Here is a 7,765-nt window from a genome sequence, read left to right as displayed (position 1 = left end):
ATATATATATAGATAGATAGATAGATACTTATAAATATCTTTATTTTCCCAATTTGGTCATTGTTATGCTATTATCAGAACACATTTTTTATTGCTCAGTTTCTCTATAAATAAGACATCAACTCTCACCACATTTATTTAATTGTTATGATTTTGACAACAGTCATAAAAACTAAAGAACATAAAAATTCTTTACACATATTTCATTACTTGATCCCCAAAACAACTTTTGAAGGTAAGATATTATTATGATTACTCTGAGCAAAGTAGAATTGAGAGTGAATTTCTAGTTTCATACTACAAATTTCAAAACATTTCTATTGCATAATGGTATAAATCATACACTCCTAAAGTAGAAGGTTCAATTATTCTTTTATAGAAAGAATTCTGGAAACATTAAGTACAAGAAAACAATGCTGATTCCTCTGGAAATTTTATTGTCTGTTACAAAACAATGACAATAAATATCTTTTAAGACAAATTAACTTATTAATGTTATCTTTTGTTGAATCATTAATTTTCTTACATAAGCTCATGTATTCTTATAAGGTAAGATCAGTATGCAAATATTTAATTTTAGCTTTACTTAAAGAATCAGTAGAGATATTAAGTGTTCTCATATTTAGATATTTGTTCATTGCAAAATTCCAGACACAAACTCTTTGTTTGGTTAATAGATACTGAGCCATCATGGCAGTCAGTCTGGGGTGGGGCTCATGTATTTCATAGATTCAAAGATGCCATTATTTATAAAACTGTTAATTTAATATTAAATTTTGTGCAATCACCACTTCATTGACTGTATGCTAAAATTTTAAGATGCTTTCTATTTTCAGATCAATCTTGCAACAGAGGAAATCCAGTTTTTTCTGCTATCAGCATGAAAGTAGTGCCCAAGCAAACCAAGGATACATTTGCTCTTTACAAAAATATGCTGCCCACTTATCCATTTCAGCGTACCATTTAGAGAGCACTGCCAGTGCTCAATAAAGGCATCAACTGAAATCACCGTCATGGCAACACAAATTGATTCCTTATGTGGAAAAAAATCCCCAAACTGCTGATAGGCTATTTAATATCTCAGTTTCCATGTTATTTCTCTGGAACCTAAAATAGATTTAATCATGTCCTGGTTAATTGTTGAAAATGATTAAGAGTTTTACAATATCATTTTTTCATCGAATAGACACATTATTCAGAAACTATGAACATAAATGGCCCTATTGTAACGATCATTACCATCATTACCTAAATTGAGAGATTTTCAGTTTCAAATAATTGAATACGCAACTAAAAGTGGAAATTAACTATATCAGAGAATACCAGGTGGTTCCATGGTTGGTTCAACAGCTCAATGGTGGGACCAATGTATTCATGCTTTCCATCTCTGCTGTTAGCTGTACTCACCATATCAGCCCTGTTCAAGTCTATATTAGACTTAAACTAACAGTCGGACATCACCCGAGGGGTCCCAGATTGGAGAGGGTGCAGACTGGACTGAGGGACCCCCCCCTCCCGGTGCACTGGGCCACTAGTATATATATATAGTCTATATATATCTCCTATATATATATATATATCTCCTATATTATAAAAGGCTAATATGCAAATTGTCCCTTTGGGAGTTTGACTGCCTGGGAGTTCAACTGCTCGCTATGACGTGCGCTGACCACCAGAGGGTGGCGCGGAATAAAGGAAGGCCCTGGCCTATAGCTGGCAGCCAGAGGAAGGAAGGCCCCAGCCAGCAGCTGGCAGCCTGGGGAAGGAAGGTCCCGATTGACCTTGATCACTGGCCAGGCCTAGCGACCCTACCCATGCACAAATTTTGTGCACCAGGCCTCTAGTATGTATATAAAAGGCTTAGCGACCGGCTGACCAGCCAACTGGCTGGTAGGTGTGGTGCACACTGACCACCAGGGGGTAGACACTCAATGCAGAAGCTGCTGAGTGACAGCAACTTTGTAGCGTGCCCTCTTGCACTCCACGACCCCTCGGGGGATGTCAGACTGCCAGTTTTGGCCTGATCCCTGCAGGCCAGGCCAAGGGACCCCACTTGCAGGAGGGACCCCGTTCACTCCACAAATGCCCTTTGAGCCCTTCCTTGCCCTAGGTGAGGTTGGCCAGGGAGGGACCATGGGAGGTTGGCTCCAGGGCGTGTCCGGCCCATCTCGCCTACTCCCACTTCACTGGCCACCTTCTAATTAATTTACTTTCAATGTGCATGAATTCGTGCACTGGGCCTCTAGTACATTATAATGCTCTTACTAAGAATAAATGGTTAGTGAAGGCTTGCCAAAATCCACTTTCTCCCCATGAGTTTAGACACAGTGCTAATTCATTTGAACAGGATGTATACAGAATTAATATTGATGCAAAAGGGAGTTTTTATGTATTCATTTTGAGCATAGTCTTGTAATTATGACTTTAATTCACTTTCCTCTGTATATAAGTTGCCTATTGCCTTTATAACAAATTACCACAAACTTGGAGGCTTAAACAACAAAAATCAACTCAAAATCTGGAAGCTCAAAGTTCTTTGGAGGTTCTAGAAGAGAATCTGTTCCTTATCTTTCCTAGCTCCTGGCAGCTACTGGCATTTCCTGGCTTGTACTGCATTGTCATCTCTTCCTCCATGCTCACATTGCCTTCTCTTCTTCAAGACTGGTGACCTATTGCAATATTTGGCTCAGAGGGTGTTGAATTTTTAAATACGGTAGCCAGGGAAAGCCTCAGGAATCTTCCCTAAGAAAGGGAACCAATGTAGCAGGACTCTAGGATCACCCAAATATCTAGGCTATATCTGTGCTGTAGACACTTGCTGAGAGACTGAGTGGTGGCCTTTGGAATGTAGAAAAAAGAAATACATGCCACTTTCAGGCCAGCTACTCAAAATTGTCACAATTACGCAAATCTCCTGTTTTCTGTGTGACCCCAGTTAAAGGATTCTAAAATGCTGGTATTGCTGAAAGGTACCTGAAATCTCTGCTTTCAGGAGGGAGAACTGGCCAGGGGTACTTCCCAACTTTCACTAAACTGTGACATTAGCAAAAACCAAACCAAACCAAACCAAACCAAGCAAATAAAACAAAAACCATAAAAAAAACCATTAAAAATACTCTTAAATTATATTATGTTAAACTACTTAGATGATGTAGAGTATATCTTTTAGAGTAGTAAGTGTTAATGACCTTAACCAATAGTCTAGTTCTGTAGCTATCAGAGAGGTGTGTCTCAGGCAGAGGCCCTGAGCCTGGATCAAGTTTGGTGTGCTGGAGGATTCCAGGGTATCTGAAATGGAGCTAAAGGAGGAGTAGGAGATGAGGTCAGGAGATAAAGTGGAAATCATGTAGTGCTATTGTTAGATTTGGCTTGTACACTAAGAGGATTTATATCCAAAGAGAGATAGGATCTAACTTTCATTTCAAAATGATCATCTTGGCTGCTGAGTATTATGCTACGTGACATAAGCCAGTCAGAGAAAGACAAGTATCACAGGATGTCATTCATATGTGGAATCTATTGAACAAAATCAACTGATGAACAAAATAGATCCAGAGACACAGAAGCATGGAACAGACTGTCAAATCTCAGAGGAAAGGCCGGGGTGAGTGGGTGGATGCGAAGAGATCAACCGAAGAACTTGTATGCGTACCGCATGGGCACAGACAATTGGGTGGTGCAGGCCTGGGGCAAGGGGCAGGAGTGGGCTAGAAGGGACCAATGGGGAGAAAATGGGGACATGTGTAATACTTTCAACAATAAATATTTAAATAAAAAAGAATTGATGTGAGAGGAAGTGCAAACAGAGCAGCCCGTTAGGAGGAGATTGCAGTAATGCAGGTAAAAGGTCATAAAGGTTTGGCAAGAGTGCTATCTGTGGGGGATTATACATGTGGGGTGAGAGAAAAGGATAAATCAAGGATAATACTAGGTTTTCCACATTGGCATGTGGAAGAAAATATTTGCTATTAAAGATGACTAAAAAGATGACTCAAGCTTTTATTGATGGGAGGGAGGAACGGGAAGACCAAATGTCGACCTGTTAAATTTGAGATGCCTTTTAGACATCCAAGTAATATTGAGAAGTAGGCATTTCAACCTGGAAATATAAACTGGGGAATAACCAGTAGATAGGTGAGATGATATTAAATGGTTTCAGTAGGGCAGTGACTTTTAAAGAGAAGATACCAATGGAGTGAGTTCTGAGCACCCTGAAGGTCAGAGTCCGGAGACATAAGAAAAATCGAGCAAAGAACTCTGAGCAAATTCTCTGGAAAGAAGAACAATCAAGGAAACGGTATCCTGGAAATCATCTGGAAAACATGTTTTAAGAAAGAGAAAGTGTCAGCTAATTCAAACACTGCTGAGAAGTCAAGTAAGATGAAAACCACAAACTGGTCTGAATTTAACAATTTGAGGACAATCATGGTCTTGACAGGCCCCCTCCCCCCTCCCCTGGCGAAGGCATGAAGTTGAGAGCCTACAGGACCAGATTTGAGGAGCTTTTATATATATTTTAGATTAAAGGGGTCTTGGATCTTTGATCAGGGTTCTTTTTTTTTTTTTCTGTGAGCTGTTACGGCTATATATTTATAGAAATTATATTTTTAAAAGGAAAAATAGTTGGTGATGCTTAGGAACATGAGGAAAAATTCTAGAACAGTATTCATGGGATCTAGCAAGGAGAGGGTCACATTGGATAGAAACCTGGAAAAGTCTTTCACAGAAGCAGGAAGGAAAGCCAAGTGTTGAGACAGATACAGGTAGTGATGCTTTTCATGGTGGATGTTTGTGTAGTTGTGTTCTGACTTTTACTACTTTCTTTGTCAAAAAGAAACCAGGATCAGTTAGTGAGAAGGAAATAGATGTTAGTAAGTACAGAAAGGAGGAAAAGACTGAAAATCATCTTAAAAAAATGAAAAAAAAATCAAGGAAGAAGGCAAATGTAGTATTCCACTAATTGATTGTGAAGTCAGGCAAGCATTGTTGTGGTGTTTACCATGTGTGGGTGACAGGTAGGAAGCAGCCACAAATTAGATTTAATCAGGGTAGGGATTTTGTCAGACTTGTAAGAGGAAGGATCAAGGCAAGGAAATTGGGATCAGAAGTTAGGATCTGAGAGAAGCTTGACGAGGACAGAGACCTTGCTCATTTTGCTCACGGGCATGACTTAGGCACCTTGAAGAGCACAAGCACTTATCAGCACGAAAGAATTCTTTGTAAAAAGAAATCTAAAGCCTTGAAAAATCAATTGGGCCGGGAGGTCTATGAGAACAGGAGGGGGTTGAGAGAAAGAGAGAATAATGGTAGAATTAATGGCTTCTAAGTATTAGCGACTTTAAGAGATATTTGAATGTGAGTGAGCTATTTACCATTTCAGAGACTTTTTCCTCTCAGAAGTAAAATTGCAATATGTAATTAATACTATCACTGCAGTAACTTACGAAAACGCTTAGTAGACTGCCCAGCATATAGTAAGCACTCATTTTATATATATACTAGAGGCCTGGTGCACAACATTTGTTCACTGGGGGGTGGGGGGTGGGGTCCCTCATCCTGGCCGGCTTCCTCTTGCAATCCGGGACCCCTCGGGGGATGTCCGACTGCCAGTTTATCTAAGCTGGCAGTCGACATCCCCCAAGGGGTCCTGAGTGCTGCTGTGGAGGTGGGAGAGACTCTGGCCACCACCACTGTAATCGCCAGCCTTGAGCCCGGCTTCCTACAGGGGGAGTGCACTGACCACCAGAGGGCAGTTTCTGCATTGAGCATCTGCCCCCTGGTGGTCAGTGTGTGTCATAGCTACCAGTTGTTCCGCCATTTGGTCGATTTGCATGTTAGCCTTTTATTATATAGGATATAAATTATATATAACAATATATAATTGTTATATAGATGGGGCATATGTATTATTTTTACTTTCATTTCTTGGCTTAAGTAAACCTGTTGTCATCATGTATGTCTGGGTATTTATATTATTACCAAAATAGTACTTTCATGACTAAAATTAAAGACAACTTACTGACTTGAGAGAACAATTAACTTAAATGCACTGTTCAGGAACTTCTAGGAAAATCAGGGTTCTTTCATTATTTAAAGTTCAAATTTGCTCTAGCCTGTTATTATTCTATTGTATGTAAAGCCCTCCTAGAAGTGACTCTTCTAGGTTACATATTTACCAGCTGTTGTCCACAAGCATGATGAATGAGGGCCAACCATGGCAGTTGACTGCATCAGCTTTAGGAGGATGGATTAGATTCCATGTAATGAATACAGACCTCTCTGAGAGATGTGCAGACTGATTAGGGTTGTGCAAATACATAAGGGAGCTGTGTTCTTCATCTTCTGCTCACTTGCCATCTCTCTATCATTCACTTTTAATTAAAAGATTAGTGGATAGTTTTGAAAAATAAAACAAGGGAGGAAGTACCTGCTTCCTTCTATGGTTTCAGGTAGCAGGGTTATTGAAAGCAACAACTTTTTGCCAGAAAGAGTTTTTGGATAAGATACAGATCTCATCTTTCATACATGTGGCTTTTTATCTTGACCCGTGTATGCAAGTTATAAATTAGTAAGAAACATGATGAGATTTGCTCTACATTTAGTGTTTTAAGGTAAGTAGCATGTTAGTTTTCTTGCATATATTTGCTTTCTCTCTCTATTTCTCTCTCTCTCTCTGGTATGTTGACATTTAATTTCATGTTCTTTTTTTAAGTATGTTTATTGATTTCAGAGAGGAAGGGAGAGGGAGAGAGAGAAATAGAAACATTGATAATGAGAGAGAATCATTGGTTTGCTGCCTCCTGCACACTCCACACTGTGGAGTGAGCCTGCAACCTGGGCATGTGCCCTGATCGGGAGTCGAAGCATGACCTCCTGGTTCATAGGTCGACACTCAACCACTGAGCCATGCTGGCCGGGCTATTGTCATGTTCTTGATTGCAACTGAGTTAGATTTATATTTTGAACCTCTGAGTGCAAGTGGGTCAGATTTGCTCACCCTTCATCTGAACCATATCTAATAGTCTTCAATAGTCTCTTCATTTTCTTTATTCAGGTTAGCCAACTCCCAAACTTAGTCGAACATGTAAGCAATAAATACCTAGGTCCTAAGGACAGGGATGTATAAAACTTTTACAGTGACTTGGAAAGAGTACTGAATTCTAAGACAGGGGATTTGGGTCTTTATTGGATTCTACAGCTGACAGGTTGGGCTTTTGTTTCCTTGTGCTTTAAGTGAGAAGTGAATCTTGTAGGTGTTTGATGGTCCTTCCATTTGCAGGGGTTACATGAATGTGGATTGATTACTGGAGTTGATCTAAGAATGTTTGAAAGTATGTCATAGATCCCAGAAAGAGTGCAAAGGAAAGACTAAAGCCAGGTATCGTTTATTATTATTATTATTATTATTATTATTATTATTATTATTTCTGTGTGTGTGTGTGTGTGTGTGTGTGTGTGTGTGTGTGGATTGGGGGGTGTGTGTGTGTGTGTGTGTGTGTGTGTTCATATTTGGGAAAGGGACAAAAGGAAAGTCTAGCGCCAACCCCGGGGCATTAGCTACATTCTAGGCAAGAGGTAAATGTGGAAGATGTAAACCTCATCTTTGTCAGAAGGCAGCTGAGGTAACTAAAGAAGGATTTTCTTCCCTCAGGAATACAGAGATAATTCCATTGGTGGTGTCTACTCTTGCCTCATTTTCCATTCAGGGGTAAATTACCTAATTAGGAGTCACACTGACAGATCTTATGAAGACACAAATCATTCT

At 39.7% G+C, this 7,765-nt stretch overlaps 1 pseudogene; it reads right to left on the bottom strand.

Annotated features, from left to right (window-relative positions):
* The window catches only part of LOC102759849, a 10,324-nt pseudogene extending 9,309 nt beyond the window's left edge, over nt 1–1,015 (bottom strand).
* Nucleotides 1,016–7,765: the final 6,750 nt, after the last annotated feature.

The sequence above is a fragment of the Myotis davidii genome, unplaced genomic scaffold (genome assembly GCF_000327345.1).
Source record: "Myotis davidii unplaced genomic scaffold, ASM32734v1 scaffold175, whole genome shotgun sequence".
NCBI lineage: Eukaryota > Metazoa > Chordata > Mammalia > Chiroptera > Vespertilionidae > Myotis > Myotis davidii.
Note: the sequence above shows the minus strand (reverse complement) of the source record. Positions and strands in the feature narration are given on the sequence as shown.